At 36.5% G+C, this 22,747-nt stretch overlaps 1 protein-coding gene and 1 pseudogene across 2 annotated transcripts in view; one reads left to right on the forward strand and one right to left on the reverse strand.

Moving 5' to 3' along the window:
* Positions 1 to 22,747, reverse strand: part of CFAP299 (cilia and flagella associated protein 299) — a 511,892-nt gene that overhangs the window by 432,511 nt on the left and 56,634 nt on the right. The window lies entirely within an intron of this gene.
* LOC311610147 (small ribosomal subunit protein eS26-like) lies at positions 8,530 to 8,921 on the forward strand (annotated as a pseudogene). Its single transcript has one exon. The product of its transcript is annotated as a small ribosomal subunit protein eS26-like (transcript).

Here is a 22,747-nt window from a genome sequence, read left to right on the forward strand (position 1 = left end):
GGAAAAATGCTGCCTGGGGATCATCAAATAGCAGGACCCTAGCCTTTTAATTCAGTGGTGAACTGAGTAATTTCTTTCTACTCTGCTTGCTTCAAAGTTGTATTTGAAGTGGCTACATTTTGGTATAATGCAAACTGGTACTTGTGCAGTAGAACTCTTCCATTCTTACATACTCTTGTAGCCTCATAAAATAATAATAAGAGCACTAACACTATCCATTTGCACATGAAAACATTTTTATGAAAGCAATTGAATGATTGATCACCACCTTCTCCTCAAAATAGTTTCCTTTCTTGCTAACCAGAACAACATACTCCCTTTGTTCTCTTTCTGACTAACCCTTCTCTGCCTCTACTAATCTGCTCTTCCTCACCAGCCAAACCACTACATGTTGGAGTGCTGCAGATCTCATTCGCTGTAAATAACTCTTCTCTAGCTTATCAATGTGCTTGGTTTTAAATATCATTATATTGTCAGGCCTCACGAATTAATATTTTCAACCCAGATCTCTCCATTGAACTCCACAATGCGTATGCAGCTTCCCTCTCCATCTCCATTTGGATGTCTACATGGCATCTCTGACTCAGTGTGTCTAAAACACAAACTACAGACTACAACCTCCAGAAAAGCCTCCTCCCACCACCTTTTCTATCTAATTGACAGGCTGTGTCATCCTTCTAAATATCCGTGCAAGACACTTGAAATCATCCTTTTCATCACGTCTTATAACCAATCATCAGAAAAGTCTATTTTTTCCCCTTATCTTCAAAATACATCCAAAAGAGACACCTTACCAACTCTACCATGACCATCCTGGTCCAAATGGCATTATCTCCTGCTTGGCTTATTACAATAGTTTTACCTGCTATCTCCGCTTCTACGCTTTTTCCTACTACAATATTCTTATTCCAACTAGAGAAGAGATCCTCCATACCAGATTTTATCATTCCTGCGAACAAAGCCCTCCAAGGGTTTCATATCACAAAAGTGAAAGCCAGTCTACATTATTGCCTGTCATCAGTCTGCCCCACCCCCATCTTTGTCTGACCTCATTTACCTTTAAATCGCTCCACTCCGGCCGCCCTGGTCTCTTTGCTATGCCCAAGCACGCCCAGTTTGCTACTCTTAGGTTATTGGCTTGGTTCTACCTATGTATGGAAGTATCTTTCCCTATCTACCCTTGGTTTGCTACCTTGTTTCCTTCAGTGTTTTGTTTGCATCATCTTCTAAATGAGGTTTTCTTGATCATCCTTTTTAAAACTCTAATCTCACACTTAGCACCTTCCTACCTCCTTTTCCTGCTTTATATTTTCCAAAGCACTTACATCCACTTATCACATATTTTTTGTTTTTTGGTTACTATCTATCTTCCCCAACTAAAACATAAATTTTGTGGAAACAGAAATTTTTGTATGTTTTAATTGTTGTATTATTGACTAGTTTGGGGCTTGAAGTAATGACAGATACATAGTAGATGCTCAATCAATACCAGCTAATAAATGAATAAAGCATACTTCATTAATATATGAAAACTGAATATTATATACTTATAACTGCCAAAATTTATATCCGAAAATATTAACTTTAAAATGTTAAAGGTATTTCAAGGAGGTGTTTATTTCTTTGGGTTACATGTTACAAAATGAAATAGATGACTCAATATATATTTTTTAATCTCTAGGAATTTTCCTTAACTTTACACATCCTACTATTTTTAAATATATATTTTTATTGATTTCACAGAGGGAGAGAAAAAACATCAAAGATAAGAATCATTGATCAGATGCCTCCGGCACACCCCCCAATGGGGATCAAGCCTGCAACCCAGTCAAGTACCCTGACTGGGAATTGGATCATATCATCTGTTTCATAGCTTGACACTCATCCAATGAGCCACACCAGCTAGGCTACTCATCCTATTTTTGAAAAATTTTTTCATCTATCTTATTTTTAATCATGCTTATTGTCCAAGTATTGTTTTTGCATAGCATTATATTCTTGTTGTGTTATTTTTTAAAAGACTGAACAGAATATTAAAGTATATATGAGTGAGTAGTGGGAGAGTTCACTAAAATTCTCACATAATTTGAACAAGTATTTAATTTATGCCCATGTGTACATTTATGAGGATTTAAAAAAATATATCTTTATCTTCATTTTTATTTCTTATTTTTCAAGATTCCTCAAATGTCTTTTGAACATTAGTTGTCTTTTCACATTCAGGAATGAGGCAATAAATAACTTCATTATCTGGGAATGTGTGTGTGGGTGTGTTGGTGGAATTTTTTTGGTGATGAGTTGGCCCTATCCTTAAGACTTCCTATGTCCTAAAATGCTGGCATCTTTGCTCTGGGTACCAACTCCTCCACCAGCTGTCCTCATGAAATCCAGTCAGCCACTTATTTCCGTAGGGAAGAGCCCTCCAATATTTTGCCTACCTGGGTGAATGCCCATCGTTAGGTATTCTGTCCACCATGTGAAGGATACGATTGTTGGAACCTTCCATATATAGATCTCTAAAGCTCTTGTTTTTCAACTCACTCCTCATTCAGTGTTTCATTGGACCTGGCATTCCTGAGTGTTGAGCCTCTTCAGGAGTCAGCAGGGCAGATCTACTCCCTTTTCAGGCCCTGGCTTCTTTCAATACGTCTCCCCCAACTGCTTCCTGTTTGCCAGAAAATTGTTGAAAATTGTCACCCACTGAATGTCATCTCCTGTTATGTTTGCCGTGATATGTTTGAATGTTTACATCTCTTTAACTGAGCGGTCTGAGACAGAAAGGACACGGGGTCACCTGGTGATCAGCATGCCATTGTGAACCAAAAATCTTCTCTGCCCTAAGGCTAACTGCTAGAAAAATAGCTAGGTATATAAAAATAAACATGAGGCTTGTAGAATTATTTTACAGGATAATTTGAAGTATGGATGTATAAGAAAAATTTAAGACTATTTTTAGAGCATTTAGAAAGCTTGTTTAAAACTTAGATTACTGAGTCACACCACAGACTAATTAAATTAAGATGTATAGAACAGGATACATGCACACACAAAAAATGAGAACAAATGAATTAAAAGGATGAGACATGAGTGTTCATCTTGCAGTTTGAATTCTCTTAACTGAGTTTAAATGCCACTTCCCGAATACTGTCCCTGTCAGAAAACTCTGCTGCCTATTAATAATTGAAATGTTTGGGACATGCAAGGTTCAGTAGACAAAAGAACAGTCTCCTCTAAGAGTTTTTATGATTTTAAAACATTTTCTTAAATTTAAATAAAGAAAAGGAAGTGTGTTCTCACTGTTTACTACACAGCCCTGTAGAATAATAGGTGAGTGTATGTTTTGTCATTCACGTGAAACTTGATAAGACCGCAGTTTCTATGAGACCTACTCAGGGTTTACATTAACTGCCTGAGCCAGGCATGTGAATAACCCGTGCCAATTTTAGTTTCTCTTCTGCTCTCAATCTCTATACAAACACAGGGGGCTGATTTAATGTCAACATTCTAAGTACCAAATGCATCATCATGGCCATCTGTTCTTACTACCATTTCTCAGGGTGTTGCTGACTTCAACTAATAATGCAAACATCGTTTTAAAATTAATCATCAACAGAGTAGTGTGAATTGTTTTAAGTTAAATGAACATCTCTGAAGATGACTAATGGAAAACACCAACATGGACAGATGTTTTCATTTGGGGAAATGTGTTACATCCCTTCAAACAAATCCCATAATCTACCCCCACAACTTCTGCTTAACAAGTAATCAAGTAAAATATAATCATTTAATTGCATTGTTTTACAAACTTATTGTTTTAACACATTGTTCTCATTCAGCTTTGACAGTTTTTTTTAATGTTAAAAATATTAACAATAATAGCTTTAACTCCAAAGGCATTAAATTTCTGTCACTTACAATAAGCCCACCATCAGATGTATTTTACAATAGTCTTTACCCAAACATCAGCATGTTAACACAACTTAGCTAGTTCATACAGGATACCCATGGCCTTTACAAACCTAGGAGACCAGCAAATTCTCAGAAGAAATTCTAAAAGTAATTTTATCTTCTTCTCTTTTGCAGAAATGGCAGTAGCCAGAGAAAACTAATTTGGATTCACATGTCTAGGAATTATTCCATTGGGGATTCCTGGGTATCAAGAGGAACAAATGAGAAATAAATAAATAGCTGAGCACATGTTTTGGCCCAATAGGGTGATGTAACTGACTAAAATATACTCACAGAGCCAGGAAAAGGCTACATGTTCTTTTAATGTAAGGAAAGAATTCAGGTCATTACATACAACTTACTAGATACACCAATCACAATGTGACAGCACTACCAAAGAGAGTGCAGTTTTTCCTGTGTTAAGGCCCCACAAAACATCTATCACCAGGATAATGTCTCTTTGGGGTGAAGATCTACTGAGGCCTTCTAGAACATGCATCTATATTTATTCTAGTAGATTTATACTTTCTATCCTCATCAGCTATTCTTGTATTCATAGACCTAAGTTAACCTTAGCACATTCCTGAGTGTTTGCCTCAGGACCTTGTTAGTTTCCTAGGAAAAATTTTCCAGACAACAGACTTGAGCTTTAAATATTAGTAGTCTTCCACTGAGTAATGATCAGATCAATTTTAAATTAGTCTTCATCTTCTCTATATCATATAATTTTAAAGTAATGAATAAAGGTATGGATGCAACTAAATTAAGCTATATAACACAGGCAATAGAGGGAAGGAAATGAATCAATTATGTTGTCAAAGATTTAAAAGAAACTCTAAATCAAGTATTAAAAAGAAAATTATTTAAAGTAGTTATTTTTGTAGATACTTCACTGTGTCCCAGACAGAACTATGTTTTAGTTATCATTACTGAATAACATGAAACTCATTCCTACCTTGAAAAAATATAAACTCAGTTAATTACACTGATATATCCCTATTATGAGCTGATTATGCTCCCAACAATGTATATGTTGAGGTCCTAACCCCACAGTACTTCAGGTTGTAACTGTACTTGGAGATAGGACCTTTAAACAGATAATGAAGGTAAAATAAGGTTATATAGGTATCCTTCTAATAAGAGAAAATTTGGACACACAAAGTGACACCAGAGATGCCTGCACACAGCTGACGGCCACCATCCACAAGCCAATGAGAGAAGGCTTAGAAGAAAATAAACCCGCTGACTCGTTGATCTTGGACTTCTAGTCCCCAGAACTATGAGAAAATAAACTTCTGTTCTTTAAGCCACCCAGTCTGTGGTATTTTGTTTTGGTGCCCCAGCAAAATAATACAACCCCATTTACTCAACAAATATTACCCGAGCATGATCATGGACAAGGTGGTGCAGACTGAGAGAATAGCATGGCCAAAACTACAGACACACAGCAAGTCTATAGATCCACCCTACATATACCTAAAATATGAGGATTAAGTAATAGTACATGAAGCAAAGTTCAGTAAATATTACAATAGATCATGAAGAGTCTTGTATGCTAGATTAAGGAACTAGAACTTATCCAGGGAAACCATTGATATATTTAAACTAGGGAAACATCCTAGTATAATCTGCACTCTAAAAAATGAAACTGGTGTGAATGAAAATTGTCACGACAGTCATTTATGTCAAGAGAACTGAATGGGAGCTGGGAGACCATGAAAAGGTTTGTCTTATGCTCCCCCAGACCCCACTTAAGAAATTTTAAACCAGCCTTGAAACCACATCCTGAACTTTACCTTACTTCTCACCATGGCAACCAGATCATCTGCACTCTTTACCTGAAAGGAGGCAGTCCATTTCACCAGTCAGCATCCCTCATTTGCTCAGAGGACCTAAAAGAGGTTGGAACTCTTGGACTTCCATGCTTGCCACTAAATCACATCCTACAACTTGCTTAGCTCAGAGCCTCCCCAGGCAGACCTGACTGATCCTTTTTGAAGAGTCATCACACCATGCTGGATAGCCAATAGGAAAAGTTTATTTTGTTACAATATGTAGTATTTTGCCTTTATAAGCTCTGACTTTGTCTTCCCTGGGGCACAATTTGGTCTGCTACCTAAATCTGTGCCTCCCAGGTTGCAGTCCCTTGCTCAAATAAATGCCCTTTATTCTTTATTGCCACTAAACTGTTTTTTTTTTTTTAATTGACATTGGCAAGAGTGTAGAATGTAAAGACTAGGAAAGTGAGGAAGGGTATGCACTGGGAGGATAATGTTAAAACTAAAAGGAGCTTATTAATTGATGTTAATGAAACTGGTCACTAAGCAACATAAGAGAGGGTAAGTGTCTACTTAAAGAAGGAGATGAGGTTTTTCATTAAAAAAAAATAGCAGATAGTGTGGGGGAAGAAACTTTTCTTTACTCTCATGGTTCTTTTGGGTGCTCTAATAATCAAATAGATATAAAACTGACTGGCAAGAGAAAATGATGAAATTTAATTACATACATATGTACAGAAACCCCACACACATGAGAGAGTCAGAGACTCCACATACATGAGAGGTTCGGAAACAGAAAGGAGAACTTATGAGGTACATAAGACATTTTGAGTTGATGGGGAAAATGAGACATTTTGGGGGGGCTAGCAATCTGAATTTGTACCAATAACCTAATGCATATTCTTGTTAGCCTAAAGTCTAGTCACTGCCCCTTTAATTATCTGGTCCTGCAAGACCTGTTTACTTAAGTGCCACTCCCATTTTAGAGACACCATAAGCCATGAACAATACATAACCCTCAGATGAAGTTATCAGTGCTGGCGCCAACCAGGCCTTGAGAAGTGGTCTCACTGCCCAGTCCCAGCACATGGGGCTTTTTGCAAAGCCCGCAAAAGATCCAGAAGTGTGATGCATATTTGAAAGACAAAGAAACCAAATGGTATAAATTCCTTCATATTGGCTTGTTCAAGATTTGGAGAGAAAGAGTCACCCCTGAGTCATGTACTAGTTAGTACATGTGAAACATCTGAAAATAAATGGCACTCCTACTACCTTGTTTCCCCAACAGTGTCTTATATTAATTTTTTCTCCCAAAGATGCGCTAGGTCTTATTTTCAGGGGATGTCTTAGAAGAAGAATATGATACACATTTATTGTTAAATGAAAATAAAGGAAATTTATTACCTGTATACGGTACGGTAGTACGGTAGTTGTCAACACAAACCAGACAAACTGTGAATCCTACAGTATCAAGAATTTACTCATTTATTCAATGACAATCATGTCATCATCTTCTGGAACATCATCCTAACAATCCAATTCCTGAATTTCCTGGTGAATTTCTTGTGACTCCATTTCTTTCAGAATCAGTGGACCAAATCTCTCATGTTTAGCCTAGGGGGCCTTATTTTCAGGGGGATGCCTTATATTTCACTCAGATGGAAACCTGTAAGTAGGTCTTATTTTCAGAGGATGTCTTATTTTCGGGGAAACACGGTAGTACTCCGGTATTTTCTGGTCACCTGGTAAATTTTATAACAGAGCTAGGGATGAGGTAATGCACCTTGAGCCTTCAGAAGGTAATTGCATGTAAAGTAATCATTAGTTCACCTGCTTGTCTTATACATAGGTAACTGTCATTTCTTATCATGGGCCAGGCTTCTAACTTAAATTCTTCTAGACCGTTAGAGAGGAACAGAACTTTCTCTTGAGTCCACAGGGTTGCCTGTAACTCAAAATATTGTTCTGCATAACAATGAGGCACATCTTGGGGTGGCTTGTTCTGAACCCCTACAATAGAATTAATAGAACTTGGTGAGGCTATAGAAAAGGAGACATTTCTGAACCATGATGCTTAATCCTTTCTCTGTGTCACAAAATCCTTTGAAAATATGGAAGTACATGGCCATCCCCACAAAACACATGGCCATGGACAACTTCAGAGACCTGCAAAGGGTAGGCGGAGACCTTCATTGATCTACATCACACCTTCATCCTGTTCTTTGTCCATTCCCACCTGCTTCCTTATCCCCCGTTCCATGGTACTGTTCCCAAGTGATCCTCTCCCTAATACATGCCCAGCATGCTAATCTCTATCTCAAAGTCTTCCCCTCAGAACTCCAACCTGCAACACAGACATTGAAGGGGGTGATGCTATTTAAAACTTCCAGCAGAGTTAGAGAACAAAAGACCTGAACATTTTTAAAGATGCCAATTTAACACTGTACTCACAAAAACTCATGTTGGGAATGCAATGATGGCTCCATAATAGTGTAATGGCTCCATTACTCTATTAGTGTAATAAACCTCATTAACTATACCCAAAAAATCATATAACCTCAAGAGATGCCCACAAGCATGTTTAACAAAATACAACTTCTATTATTGAATCTCTAAACTATTAGTGGTATAATTTCAAAACCAGCTCAAAATTGGTCCTATCCTGTTTTTAACAAGAATCTGATTCCCTCTCTCTCTCTCTCTCTCTCTCTCTCTCTCTCTCTCTCTCTCTCTCTCGATCTCTCTCTCTCTCTCTCTCTCTCTCTCTCTCTCTCTCTCTCTCTCTCTCTTCCTCATTTCCAAGATGACCAAGAAAAGAAGGAATAACAGTCATGCCAAAAAAGTCTGAGGCCATATACAGCCTATTCGTTGTACCAACTGCACCAGGTGCGTGCCCAAAAACAAGGCCATTAAGAAGTTTGTCATTGGAAACATAGTAGAGGCCGCAGCCGCTAGGGACTTCTCCAAAGCGAGTGTTTTAAATGCCTTTGTGCTTCCCAAGCTGTATGTGAAGCTGCATGGCTGTGTGAGCTGTGCCATTCACAGCAAGGTAGTCAGGAATCATTCTGGTGGAAGCCCAGAATGATCGAACACACCCACCCTGTGTTCGATATGATTTAGACCTAAGAGTGCTGCCCCACAACTTCCACCAAAGCCCATGTAAGGAGCTAAGTCTTTAAAGAGTGAAGAAAAGTTCTCTGGAGGGAAAATAAATGGGAATTGTACTTCAAGAGAGAGATAGAGAGAGGGGGAAAGGAAGGGAAGGGAAGGGAAGGGAAGGGAAGGGAAGGGAAGGGAAGGGAAGGGAAGGGAAGGGAAGGGAAGGGAAGGGAAGGGAAGGGAAGGGAAGGGAAGGGAAGAGTTGCCTTTTTAGAGACTACAGACCAAAACCATAAGTCATGCAGCTAAAGCATGTGCAAAGGAGAGAAATTTGACCACCAGCTGCACCTGGAACCAAAGTCTTGCCCTTTCCTAGAACCAAAGGACCTGGACATGACGAGTGTCTGTTGTGCAGGAACATGTGTTGCTGAAGCTCCTTACCATGTCTTACCATAAATAGCCAAGTCCCAATGTTCCCCAATCGAAGCCTGCACTGCCTATGCTTCCCCATACCATCCTGTTTCTCCTAACCTCTAATCTTCAATCTTTGCTTTTAAAAATTCTTGATTAAAATCCAACAGGGAGTTCTGGATTTAAGGGTAACTTCCTGTTCTCCTTGCTTGGTGCTCTGCAAATAAAAAGGTTTTAATTCCTCCATTGCTAACTCTGATGCTCAGTGTTCGTCTTTGCTGTGCATCAGATGGGCAGGTCCTAGTTTGGTTTGGTTCGGTAACAGTAGCAAAGTAAATATTTTTTTAACTTTATAAAAATATATGACTCCAATCAAATATCCTCATTATGCTTAATGATGACACACAGAAGACATTCTCTTTAGAGTAAGGAAGAAGATCAAGATTCCCAGGATCATCACCATAATTTGATATTGTTCTCAATGTACTAATCCAAACAGAGGTAGATGATAGAAAGAAATAAGTCATAAAAATATTGGAAGGGAAAAGACAAATTTTAAATTGCAAATAGAATATTTTCTTTACCAAGGTGACCCAGAAAAACTGACTGAAATCCATCTTACACAGTAGTAAATTACAAAATTAATATACAAAACTACCATTAAAGCATTATAAAATAAAAATTTCATTTAAAATAGCAATTTAAAGAAAAAAAGGCCTAATTAAACCCAATAACTAAAAGTATTCATTATTATACCTTATTTGTTGAAGAACAGAAAACAATATTTATATAAATTAATAAACAAACCACACTTATGTATAGAATGACTTGCCACATCTATGTACCTATCATGCATGGAGTGTCAAAAAATTAAAATACCAACAAGATATGAAATTAGGCATGAAAACTGTACATTTTGATTGCAAAAAATAAGGGGGAGAGTCTAGAAACTTCTAAAGAGAACTCATAATAATTAAATAGATCATTAATAAATTTAAAAATCAATTAAAAAGACATATGAATAGAACAGAAAAAGAGTAAAATAAATAAGTAAATAAAAACCTAAGTCATGTAAGAATTTATTTTATGACAGAGGTAACATTTCAAATCAGTGGAGAAAAAAAATATTACTCAATAAAATTATCTTAGAAAACTACATAACCTTTTGAAAAATTATCTACCTTAATGCTTACAAATGAGTGAAGCATGGAACACACATACACACACACACACACACACACACACGCACACACACACACACATCACACCATAAATTTTTAGAAGAAAAATAATGAAATTTATATTATCAGAGTTCAGATGACCTTTGGAAGTTGGACAAAAACAGATAAGTAATAGCAACCTTTGTACTATGCCTCAGACACAGGAGGTCCACTCCAGCTTCAAAGCTTTGCATTTCCCTTAGCTTTTCCTAGACTTCTCCTACCCACCCTGCCCCAAGTAGTCTCAAGGTTTTCTCACATCCTTCATATTTTCATTCAAATGTTATCTTCTTAGTTCTGAAAATGTAATCCACTCTAATCTCCCTTTTCCCCTATTCATTTTTCCTGCAGTAATTTTTTTTCTTAGAACTTTTCATCATCTAACATATAGTATTTTATTTATTTGTCTTATTTATTATCTATATTCCTCAACTAATTTGCAAGCTTTATGAAAGCAACTACACTTTTTTCTGTGTGTTTCACTTGGCAGCACCTACAAAACTACCTGGAGCATGAATGAAGGAAATAATGAATTTTTTTAAAAAGATCAAAGGAGTAGCCCAGCTGGAATGGCTCAGTGGTGGAGCATCAACCTATGAACCAATAGGTTACAGTTCAACTCCCAGTCAGGGCACATGCCCGGATTGCAGGCTTGATCCCCAGTGTGGGGAGTGCAAGAGGCAGCCGATCAATTGATGTTTCTCTCTCCCTCTCCCTTACTCTCTGAAATCAATAAAAATATATAGTTTTTTAAAAGGTCAAAGGTATAAAAAGCCTAGAGAAAAGGGTTGTAATTGAAGTCAGAATGGGGAAAATGACAATAGTGCTGTAAGCTGTAAGAGACCAAGTTAGACAAGCAGATAAAAATCAGAATGTCATCATCAATGACTTTTTGGCAGAATAGTTTAGGAGACAACTCTCCATGGTTCTCTTATTTCTACATGTTTTACTAGCAGAGATACTAACAGTCCTTTATTCTAAAATGTAATCAAGTGTACCTGTATAGTGAACAGATTTAGCAGATAGAATATTTAACTCTGGAGCAAAAGACAGGTTTGCTTACAACTTTGGAAGATGAAGATAGTGAGTCTCACCTGGAGAAACATGCAGGCATGCTTACTGCCCATTATAAAAACAACACAAAAACAAAAAACTAGAGACCCAGTGCACAAACTGGCCTGCGCCCTTTAGCAATCTGGGAGCCCCCAGGGGATGCCCCATGGAGAGCAAGTCTAAGTGGCAGTGGGACATCCTTAGTCCTGCAGGAGAGACTCCTGCCACCATCGCTATGCTCGCCAGCCGGGAGCCTGGTTCAGGATTCAGGGCTTCTGGCTGAGCAGCAATCTTTCTCTGGGAGTACCCCAACAGGGATCGGCTCTTGCTCTGAGCATCTTCCCCCTGGTGGTCAGTATGTGTCATAGCTACCATTTTTCCTCTGGTCGATTTGCATATTACCCTTTTATTATATAGGATCGGGCTCTCTGTGCTCTGAATTTTTCTCTTGTGATGCCATCCACTTAGTGTACAGATGACAACAGGGCCCTTCTTGGTGTTCTTGAGAATTGGGGGTTGGGGAATAGGTGTAAAAAATGCTGATACTCTGGTTGCTGCAAATACTGTGAATAATATATTTTCCCTTATCTCTGAACCAGGAGTCTTGGTCACCTGTCAGCATCCATAAAATGATAGCAGGCTAATTTATTAGTGTGCAAGTATGGTAAAATCCAATACCATTTTACAATTCTAGATGGAGAAATGCCAAAATAACAGGATTTTGTACAGATACACTAGCATTAGCAATAGTTGAGTCATTTATTTCCACTCAATACAATACTAAATTACATCTTAAAACATCATTCAACTTCTTTCACCTAAACAATATTCATAAATACATAACATTTATGTAGGGAAGTCCACTACAATCATTTATCTGGCTATCACAACTCCTAGCTACAAGCAATGGACTTACTCTGGCTAGGCATATGATCTCAGCAGAAGAATGAGAGATATGGAGAGCAGAATTTACCAGATTATCTGAAATACAAAACATAGCTGTTCCAACTAGCCCATAAAACATGAGGGGGGGCGGGGGGAATGTGCTTTTTTTTTGTATGCCACTGAAGTTTTTATATTGTTGTGTAGCAATAGTTGACTGATACAAGACCCAGACTATCACCACTGTCAATGTAATAAAATATTATTTCTCCCTTATGTAATATTCTTGAGGGAGGCAATATAGGGCTAATGTTGCGGCTCAGTTACACAATATTACCCAAGGACAAAAGCTCCTGCCATCTCATTGTTCTAACTTCCCCCTAAAATCATTCTTATGATTCCAAAATAGCTCACTATCTCACTTGTGTTCCAAAAAATGGAATAGAGAAAGGGTGATCAATACAATATACTTTCCTTTTAAATACATCCCAGGTTTTGTACCCATTGGCCAGATATTAGTCATGCAGTCACACCTAACTGAAAGGAAGATAATAAAAGTTCCTTATCTAGTTAAAAATCAGTAGCAATATCTCTCTTAAAGGAGAGAATAAAAACCTGAGTACAGCTAGCATTAGCCATTCATTCATATAGCAACCCTAATATTCTGAGAACCTCTCTCCTTCTCATAAGATATTTTGATCACCTCCTTAAGGGAGAAAATTCCAAAGTCCTACTGGTTACTGTACCCAGCTAAAAGTCTCTCCCTTCTGGATTTCTGATGCATTCCATTAAACATGGATGTGGAGCCTCATGGTTTGGCACCCTACACACTAAAATGTATGTTTATGCAACATACATTTGTAACACACTCAATAATCAAGGCGTGTGAAAAAGGTGAATACAGCAAATTAAACAAGGAGGATTGGGAAGCATACAACAGGCACTGGGTCATGGCAATAACCAAATCCTACTAGTAGGAGTTATAAATATTCCCTGACCCAACAATAAGGTAATTCTTTTTGGTTGGTCTCATTGGAAACCCTTGATTCTGCTTTCTGGAAAGAAATATGCATTTTCCTCCAAAGTCCTTATTCTACCCCTTGAAAGGTGCTTTACTATCTTTTGTCCTCGCTTGCAATGAATAGGGTAGGGATTGCAGGGATTGCTCTTCTTAAAGACCGGAATGTTTTTGCTGGTCTGGATTTGGCAGCCCGGGAATTTCCTAGGGGGTTAAATAATTACAGGCTTTCCCAGGCTGTGTTGTTGTTCTTTACCCATACAATTCCCTCAAAACCTTAGCAAGCTTCCAGGCAATTTGTTTTGGATTAACTCCATATGTAAGTTAACTATAGCCAAAGATCTAATCTGGATGTAGTCTTTAAGACTGAAGATGCTTGTCTTTTCCTCATTACCCTGTGTGGCTTGCTAACCCCCTCTCTGGATGGAAGGTACATCCAGGCTATCGGAATCATTTTGTTTGGGTGGAAAATCAATACCCTTAATTTGTTTTTGCCTCTGGTCTGGCTCCCAAAATTTGGCAGGGCATTGAGCTTATCTCTTATGAAGGCCATGGCTTTGAAGCTACCAATTACAATTGCTTTAGTTTGGAGTACATAATGAGTTGACTTTTTCAAACCTTCAAGGCCTCAAATTATAGGACTCACAGTGAAATTATTTTGCTAACCTGACACAAAGAGCCTCTCTTAACAGAACTGTATTCCTTTCCACCTCTGCTTGCAGACTGGCTAACTCTACCCTGAGTTCATCATCTCTGTCAAAGGATTTTGCCGGGAGAGCATGAGGCAGCCAACACACATCAGCTTTCCTATGATTTCCCCTAATGTTATTTAGGGTCTCAGTTACCATGCGGCCTGCCTTCTAAAATAAAGCAAGCAACTACTGTATCAACTCTTTGGCTCAGCATATCAGAGTTCAATCAGCTTTAACCTCCAGTATCTATGCCTCTGCTTCCTGCTTCCTGCTTCCCAACTGCTAACCATATTATGCCACATACGTAGGTCATCCCACTTCATGCACCCAGTTTCTGGTATCAAATTCTATTTTAATTACAATGTTGGTTTGGAATGTGTAACAGAAACTCAAAGGTAATACATAAAGGAATTAGAGGTTTGGTCCTTTCACATTAAGGTCTGGAGGTCCAGGGAACCCAGGCCTTTCTATCATATAGCCTTGTCACCTGTCAGATATTGCTCTTATCCACATGGTGCAACATAACTTATCACCACACTTTTCAAAGCAGCAGGGTGGGGAAAGGTGGCAGAGGGGCATCCCTTCCTCTCTTTAAGAAAGGTCTGGAAGCTGCATCTCCAAAGGAACCTGGGAAATGTAGTCTTTACATTGTAGCCACATGTCCTGCTACAAAACAAGAGTCCATTCATTATATAATAGGAGAACAGGAAGAGCATGGTGATCAGGGGACAAAAAATAGTCCTTGCTACAAACTCAAAACAAGTGGCATCGTTTATTTGGATCTAAGATATCAGGGGTCTTGTGAGCCAATATTTATAACAATAAAAAGGAAGTTGACTAGAAATTATTTTAAGAACAGCTGTTGGTTTAATAATATTTACAGAAAAATGTACAAGGTATAACATCCAAATTACAAATGTTGGTATAAATGGATGTAAATTTAGTTTGCTTTTCACATGCTAGGCATTTGATAGATAGTTGTTGAATGAAAGAATGAACTGACCAATTAACAAATACTGAAAACTTGCTGAGACCGTAAAAACTGTAAGACACCAAAGAGATGTTTTTAAAAAAGTATGACATATATTCCCATAATAGAAGAATTTATCAGCATTTTATTATACTTGATGATACTGGTGAAAGTGTTAAATACATCTAATAAAGGTATAAAATAATAATATACAAATAATTAATATAATAATAATGTATAAATAATAAATATAATAATCAAGCCTTTTTTAAATGTCCAATGCTTGTCTATAAAATAATGCTTTTATAAATTTGAAAAGTGTTATTAAAATAACTAAAATTTTAAATAAAATACAACTCTTAGATATCCTCTTTTTAACTTGCTCTGAATAGTGACAGTTACTCAAAGGGCAAATTAATTAATTGGTACTTTTTTTAAGCCTTCCAAAAGTTTATTAGAAAGAATGTAAGTATTAAAAAAAAAATCCCCATGGATATGAACATAAACTGAGATTTTCAGCCCTGGTACAAGGTGGAAGGAAGGAAGGAAGGAAGGAAGGAAGGAAGGAAGGAAGGAAGGAAGGAAGGAAGGAAGGAAGGAAGGAAGGAAGGAAGGAAGGAAGGAAGGAAGGAAGGAAGGAAGGAAGGAAACAGAGGAGAAGGAGGAGAAGAAACACAAAATCCAATAGTATGTTAACATTTTTTCACTCATTTGCATATTGAAAGTGCCAATACTAATTTAGCCAAAACATACAGACTCTCAAGCAACAATGTACAGCCTTTCTTTGTTCTCCATGCTAAGAGATATAAAAGTTTAAGGATCAAACAATTCCAAATGTACAGGCTTTAAAAACCATCCTACAGCATTTACTAGTTTTAGCCAAGATGCATTTGAAACAATGACAAGTGATCACTTATGTACAATAACATGAAGTAAATTTTTTGAAAAATAAAACTTTAGTGAAACAATCCTGAAGAATATACCAGAGGAACAATATGTTACTAGTTTAAGTTATCAACCAATTAGTTTTAGTTGGTTTGAGTCCATGTTCTAAAATGTAAAACTTAGTTATAGTTCTGTACTTCAACGCTTCCTAGCATGTCAGTATGTATGTTATGAAGAAAATGAGACTTAGGTGACATGTTTTTATATATCACAAATGCCTAAGACCTTGGCAGTGTCATGAAAGTCAGAGAAATGTTTCATGTATAAGATTATTGCCTTAGCTGACTTAAAACTCTCCCATACAGTGGTAAATATCAGCCCTTAATGAATTCTTTAAGAAAACAAACAGGTTGAAAAATAGGTTAAAGGAGGAAAATGCAGCATCTGCCTTCAGAGCTATCAACTCAGGAGTTCTCTCAATTAGAAAATCTTGTAGGGAGGTTATTTTTCTATCTCAAGTTCCCATGAGGACAACATTCCTTACTTCAGCTCTGGCATTTTCCCCATCATCCCTATCTTGTGAATCATTATCTGCTCCATCTACAGCTGGTAAATCTACATCTTTATCACCTCACGTGTTGTCCATCATCTCAGAGAAACAATACAAATTAGCCATATCTTCATCTGAATCATCTTACCAGCCTTTCCAATTATTCAAGACAATTAAGCTTTGCCCTTCCCTTTGTTAGCCTTGGCCATGATTGGGCAGCTTCTCCTTTTCCTAAATAACATAAACTTGATCTCTCAGTTCTTGTGTGCTTGGAATCACTTGGATAAATACTGTGAAAAATATAAATTTTATTAAAATGATCACTTTCTCCAAGACAGTTGAATATAGTTTGGATTTTTCCAAATTTACATTAACGTCTTTACTGTTTTCAACACAAAATCCAATTCGGGTGATTGCACCACTTTGCAGAAGCAGGCTGCACCGTGAACAGGGCCTGGGTTTCTGGTGAATGTGTGGGTGGGCAGTGACTCCATTCCCATGGTGACCCCTTCTCACCTCCCTCAGCACTGGAGTGCCACTCACGTCAGGGGGAAGAGGAAGTGTAGGGGAAGAGGAAATGTAGGGAAAGGTAACAGGGACAGAAAATGAACCACATCCATGAGCGTGGGAATGAGGTGTGTGTGGGAGCCAGGGCTGGTGAACTTAACTGGTATTTTTATGTAATTTTTACATTATAGCAAATAAATGCTCTATACTTAAACTTTTATTGAAAAGTAATGAAACATTTAGAACAAAATTGTGACAAATACTTAAAGTTAAAATGTTTTCAATTTAATCAATAAGAAATAAATGAACTATTTGTTTACAAGCATCTAAACCATTTGTGCATTTGTATGAATAATAAGATAATGTGTTTATAGTTTTGAGAAAAGCAAACTTGAAGCAGTGCTTTTTTAAGGTAAAGTATTCTCATTTTCCCACAAACGTTTCTCTCTTCTATCCTGCCACCTGAGAAGCGGAATTAAGCTTTCACCACAGCCCTGTTTTAGGAATGCATGGTTGTAGTAAAATGCTTGGTTTAATCACTCGGGTACATGACACATCCATATTGTTCCCACAAAATAACACCTTAGGAGAAATTACACATCCTTATAAAGCTTTTCATATCCCTTTTCTATCCATAGTTTTAGATATTTGGGAATTAACACATTTGGAATAAAATAAATTAAGGACAATAAGCACAGAAAAACAATTGCTCATTATCTGCTATGCCACACCATTTTTTAAAGCCTCTTTGATGACAGTAAATTTTTTGTTCTTTGAAAGAAGTCATTTAATGCCCTACTGGGCATACAAAATAAGTAACAAAGCTGAGAAATATGGGAGGGTGGTGGTAAAGAGGAGAGATCAACCAAAGGACTTGTATGCATGCATAAAAGCATAACCAATGGACACAGACACCAGGGGGGTGAGGGCATGAGGGCGGGGCGGGGGAAAGAAGGGCAATGGAGGGATAAGAACACACATGTAATACCTTAATCAATAAAGAAAGAAGACAAAAAGATGAAAGAAAGAAAGCATGTGTTTATATGTAAAAAAAAAAAAAATACATGTTGCTGAAACTAATCTGGGAAAGATATCAAGTTAGGTATCTTATTCCCCTCAGTCCAACTCCAGATTCCCATTAACATGAACAAAAGTACATAAAGTAGGTCAAACATTGTATGAATACTGGAAACTTCATGCCAAAATGTAGACTTTCCTTTAGAAATAACATAAGTGTAATGAATGAAAGAAAACTAAGTGCTGATTCCCAATATTTTATCATCATAAAATAGTCTCCGTCTTTATTTGCTTTTAGATTTTTCTAAATACATATTTATAAGTAAGATCCAGGCATTCCTTCCTTTTTGATTTACAAATATGGCCATTTTACATATTGTTTTTGCAATGACACATAATAAATTTATAGCTCCTAATCCCAAATCAACATATTTCAAAAAGTAATATTTAATTATATTATAAAACACTGATGAAGTCCACTGGAATCACATTAGTTATGCAACATTTCATAGCTTGGTCCTACTCTTAAAATCAAATTTTACGCTCAATATAAGTTTGTACTATGTGAATTGGTATAAGATTTTCATAAAGAAGAGTTTATAGTTGAAAATTGCATAAAATTTCAGCACCACAGTCAGCAAAATAAATTAACAAGTGAAGAATGCTGACGGCCTGGTAAGAATACAACCATAATATATCATTAAATAAATTTTAAGCAGAAAATTTTCTAAGGAGTTCCTACTTAGATTTTATACTGAGATATATAGATTAGGTATTTCCATTATAATATTTTGCCATTAATATATAATAGTTGTCTAAGATTTTTATATTCTCAAAGATACATTTATACTTTCTCACCAAATTTTAGGCAAAACAGTCTGTGAATCTTTCAATTAAATATGCCCTATTGTTTCAGCAAAGCTAATAAAGAGTCATCTTGTTCAGATAAATGACTCTAGAGCAATTAGTTAGTCCCAGCTGATGACTGATTTTATAATATTAGTTGAATTTTGGGTGGGATGCATGGAAACCTACCAGAATTTTCCTAGGCTCTTTGCCAGAGAGAATTCTTGTCAAGAAAAACAGTACTGTGATTTCAACTTTGAACTCTGAACTGTACATTGTGTGAACTTGTCAAATACTCAGCCCACAAATAACCTCATGCTCTTTCTGAAAATCTTGCCAAATGCAATGAATCTGATTTAGTGGAAAAAAAAGTGTTTAAGGCCAAGAAAAATACACACATTGTGTATAGAGTGTCAATAATTTTGGAAATATTAGTTTACCTCGATTCATGATTTCACTTTAAAAGAATGCAGTGATGTTTCTGCTGAAATATTTTTACCATAATTAGTTCGTTTCTCTCCCAAGGAAACACTGTCTTCATATATTACTACATTTGAACATTATTTTCTTAGAGTAATTATTTCAGATGGTTAAGACATGATACTAATAAGGTCAAGGTTTCTGATTCTATACCCATTCCCATACAGATCACTTAAATTATTAAAATTACATCCTATGGCCTAAACCCTGCCCACATCACTTTATAGGTCAAATAAGGCCCCTCTGCTACCTCCTTGGCTCACAGGGAGGCCCCGTGCATGAACCCGATGGTCCTGGAGCTTCAATAAAGTTTTCCTTTCATTGACTGGACCAGTAAATATATATATGACCTAAATATACCAATTAAAAGACAAAGAATGGCAAAGTGAATTAAATACCGTGGACTAATTATATGCTGTTGGAGGGGCTAAAAGAATAATTTTTCCTCCCACCTTGTAAGTTCTTCTGGCTGGGCTAATAATAAAATTAGCAGAGACAGAGTAACAGGAAAAATTATATAACATTATTCTATGAATAGGCGAGTTTGGGAAATCCCACACTATGCTATGCTGAATCCCTAAAAATTACAATATACAATAAATGTAACCTAATGCTAATATAATATGTAACCTAAATTCATATATTCTGGCTTTTAGATTTATTTTTTATGAAAATGAATAATAGCAGATAGTCTTTAATCTTTGTATAGTTTCCACCTTTTAGAAAATTGTTAGTGAACTCCATATCCACAGTCTTTCAGAAAACATAGCAAAACATAATATAATGGTCATATTAAACATTAACACACACACACAGAATAGCCCAGCCAGTGTGGCTTCAAGGCTGAGCATCAACCCATGAACCAGTAGGTCATGGTTTAAATCCCAGTCAGTGTTGCAGGCTTGATCCCCCATAGCAGGAGTGCAGGAGGCAGCCAATTAATGATTCTTTCTCATCATTGATGTTTCTATCCCTCTCTGCCTCTACCTTCCTCTCTTTGAAATCAGTAAAAACATATTTTTTTTAAAAAATAAAAAATAAAGAAAGAAAAATAATGCTTATAAGAATAACACTTTTTTTCCTTTCATAATTTGCTTTAAAAATAACTGAAGTAATCTCTATTAAATAATTATTGAATATATTTAGGTAAACAAATGTGGAACTAGTTAACATGTTAAATGTCAGACTAATGTTACTAAAAAATAAATAAAAAAAAACAATAAAGCTCTAGGAACTCTGTTAACTGTCCTTGATGCTGTTGGTAAAGAAGAATAATTTGAATAATTTTCCCTCTATCCTCCTAGATTATTGGCTAAGACACCCTCCCCTTCCTCCCCCCATGTAATGAAAAACATATTAACAGGAGAAAAATAAAAGTTCAATATTCTGTATACCTCCTTTATATAAAAGTTGGACTCAGGAAAACTGAGTAACTCCCAAGCCACCACCTTAAATACCATCTCCAGCTACAGATAAATAAGATGTTATGGTGGTGGGGGAGGGGGGATCAGTTCTGGGAGGTTATCAGGCAAAGCAAGGTAAACAAGGATAAGAATGTTATTCAGACTTAGCTCATTGACTCTCCATTGATGAGAGTTTCTAGAGATTTAACTCTCCTCCTCTTCCTGTTATGGAGAGGGAGACACCCTTAACAAATAAGAGATTTCCCTTATAAATGTAAATATTCCTGACAAAAGGGTAGCTTCTACTAAGTGTTCAGAGCTTTTCTGGCATCTGCTGCTTCTTAAAAATAATCACTTCATGATACTCCTTATACCAAAGAGATGTATTTGGGATAGCAAATTATGGTCCCTTTCACTGGTCAATTTTGTTAAACATGCTAATATTATAAAAATTTTAATATATATAGCTATTGACTAAATGATCCTTTGTATTTGGACAAAAATGTAACTTTATCTGTAAATTTACACATACACACACACACACACACACACACAGCATTTCTCCAGAGATCAACTTTCTTTCAGCTTGATTACCAGACATTTTCACTTTAACTTAAGAGTATGCTATTTTTACACAAGACTATAATCATCCCCCAGTGTAAAATCACTATTCAGGCCATTCAACTCTGTGTTTTTTTGTTTTTGTTTTTGTTTTTTTCTTGTGTGTGTGTGTGTGTGTGTGTGTGTGTGTGTGGTTTTCTTTTTTACAAACAACTGCACAGTAAAGGAAATGTTTTTAAACAGTGAATATGTAACAAGGCAACATGTGATTAAAATTCAATAGATTATCTCTTTCACATTTTATTACTGCAGGTGCAGAACACAACTGTTCAGAGACTTGCTAAGGGCAAAGTTCCCTTTCATTGAAAACAATTCTGTTTATACACCTGTGTTTACAAAGATTCTAAATGAAAAGACCTAGGAACAGATAGTGGAACAAGAAATAACACTAAACATTGTCTTCACAGAAGCCTAAATCAGTCCTTCCCCAAAGAAAGGAAGGAGAAAAATCCTTGTATCTAGCAAAGGTATCTCCAGAGATGGATGTGTTCTCAAAACTTTATGTGTAGTAATAAATGCATTAGATTATAAAGGGAAAATATTTTTATCAGCCCCTAAAACTGGTAACTCTTGTTACCAAAAACAAGAGTTAAGAATTTGCTCTGTGTCATTTGTTATATAATTATCCTTTCAATTCAGTACCTATTATTCATTCAACAAATAATTATTGAGAGCCTACTGTATGGTATACAATGGGAAAAAATCATGAGAAATTATAGGATAGGACTTGCAAGATGTAAAAAAAATGACATAGAAAATAAAAATGCTAAGTTCAGCCTGTAATCCAATTACTAATACAAGGCATACTAAACACCAGCTACCCAAAATAATTCCCAAAACTATGACAATTCAAAGAGAAGTAAAGAGAGGTACACTGATGCAGTAAAAGCTTGTAGAGTGTCTTCTTTATCCCTGACACTATCCTATACCAACTTACTTGTTTGAATATTTTTCCTTTTTTTAATTAAAGAATTTAAACACCCAAAAAGTGAGAATAGTACATAAAGTCCCCAAGCAACCATCACCCAGTTTCCACAATTATCCATGTTTTCTGCCAATCATTTTATCTGTCATCTCATTCTTCCTCTCCCCTCCTATGTTAAAGGAAATCTCACATGTCATATCATTTCATACTTATCTCTAACAAATAAAGACTTACAACACCTGTGCACATATTATATTATTCTCACACAACAAATTATTACAATATTTATTTTCTTAAAATCAATTCAGATTCAGCCCTAGCTGGTTTGGCTCAGTGGCTAGAGTGTTGGCATGCTGACAGAAGAGTCCTGGGTTCAATTCCAGACAAGGGCACATGCCCGGGTTGCAGGCTCAATCCCTGGTGGGGGATATGCAAGAGGTAG

This window comes from Pipistrellus hanaki (genome assembly GCF_964339955.1).
Source record: "Pipistrellus hanaki genome assembly, chromosome: 1".
In the NCBI taxonomy this organism is placed as follows: Eukaryota; Metazoa; Chordata; class Mammalia; order Chiroptera; family Vespertilionidae; genus Pipistrellus; species Pipistrellus hanaki.